This window comes from Penaeus monodon, chromosome 28, assembly GCF_015228065.2.
Source record: "Penaeus monodon isolate SGIC_2016 chromosome 28, NSTDA_Pmon_1, whole genome shotgun sequence".
Classification (NCBI taxonomy): domain Eukaryota; kingdom Metazoa; phylum Arthropoda; class Malacostraca; order Decapoda; family Penaeidae; genus Penaeus; species Penaeus monodon.
Window position 1 is genome coordinate 25,822,132 of NC_051413.1, and position 2,024 is coordinate 25,824,155.

Here is a 2,024-nt window from a genome sequence, read left to right on the forward strand (position 1 = left end):
AAGGCAGAAGAATAATTGCGTAGTTAATAACATATCAAATTTGCACCATTCCACTTGAAAAAATGGCCAAAAACTTTTTTTTAATATCTTGCTTAATACTGACTTTACAGGAAAAAGTGTTATATAAAAGTTATTCTACAAACAGTTTCCTACAAAATATGTCCTATACATTTTTTTCGTATGCTGCTCGGCTTTGGTGCTAAAGGTGCGCAAAGATCGCACCATTTTTTCTGTTTTGCTTCATTACGTAATATCGCCCGTAAAGTTATTTTAAACAATTTATTCAAACAATTCTCAAGTTCCTGCATTAATTGTAGTGTTTCTTTTTTATCAGAGAGTATGACTGAGGACCATTAACCTGGAGCTTAATTATCAGAGCTTGAAATTATCTGGAAAATGGCTTCATCGGGGAAACTACCTCGCGAAAGCGTACGTTCTGAGGATGTGACTCGTGGGGTTAAAGTGCAAGAACGTTGATAGACTATTAAGTATTAAATGGAAAGATGGAACACATTTTCATTTAGAAGGACTGAAAAGTGTCAAAGTGCATGGAAAAAAAAGGTAAGGAAGTGCATACGAAAGGAATAAGTGCTGAGGTTTTTTGTTTTTTTTTTAACCAAGACATAAATTTTGCCTCAACAGAACCCAAACTATTTCTGAGATGTCAAGCCTCGGATCTTTATTTTCTTCGTGACTGTCTATTTTTGTGGTGAAGATGCAGCTGATGAGTTTCATGAAGTGAAATGAGCAACGTGGAATAATAAACTTGTAGATGGCGAGAAGTGAACAGTGAGTGGATAATGGATATCAGTGGTCTCAAATGTGGATTTGTTATTTTCTCCTTCTCCCTTGAAGCAGTAGTAGCAGCAGGAACAGTAATATTAATTTTTGTACTTTACTTTTTACTTGATGGAGATCTCATAGCTCGATTTTTTTTGTGGGGGGGGGACACTGATGCATGACTTAAACATAATTGAGTGATGCATGAAAGAAAATTGTCATTCTTCTCGATTTTCGTCAAGATAAGTAAAGGCATGATTCATTGCCTCTGTAACAGTAGAAAATTTGGGACGACCCCGTTTTTTTCCCATGGGACGGTGTGTAAAACTTCTTATTACATTTTGCAGCAACTAAATCAATTACATTACATATACGGGTATCAACTATCTTACACTCAGCCATCATTCCTTTTCTCACTCACTCTCAAAAGTGAGTCCTTAATATGAAGTCTTTACACCTTGCAGTGTCACGATTGCTTGCATATTTTTAGCTTCTTTTCATAAAACTCATCAGCTGCATCTTCACCACAAAATAGACGGTCGAGAAGAAAATTAAAAGAAAATAAAAATCCGTGTCAGCTTCTCAGAAATAGTTTGGGTTCTGTGGAGGAAAAATTTGTCTTTTTAAAAAGCTTCATCAAAGCTTTTTCCTTTCGTATATAATTTCCTACATCTTTCATGCATCTATCAACGCTCTTGCACTTTTCCTTAACCTCACGAGTTACTTCCTCAGAAAGCCAGCCTTCACAGATAAGGCATTTGCCTGATGAAGACATTTTCAATATAATATCAAGATCTAATAACAGGTTAACAGTCCTCGTTCATATTCTTTGATAAAAAGAAAACAATACAATTCATACAAGAACTTGAGAAAGGTTTGGATATATCGTTTACAATAACTTTGAGGGCGATATTCCGTAACGAGGCAAAAATTTTAAATGGTACGATCTTTGAACACCTTTAGTATCAAAATCGAGCAACATAAAAAAGTGAATAGAACATATTTTGCAGAAAATTGTTTGTAAAATAACTTTTATATAACATTTTTTCCTCTACAGTAAGTATTGAGATATGAAAAGAAAAACTGTTTTGCCAATTTTTTTTTCAAGATGGCGGCCAAAACCGGGGGCGGTGGAGGAGTGCAAAACTGGTATGTTATTAAGTACGCTGTTATGAAAGTGATAAAATAAATTCCTATTTTTTTTCCTTCGTCAGCCTTTTTTCGCCTCATTTGACTGGCTTAAG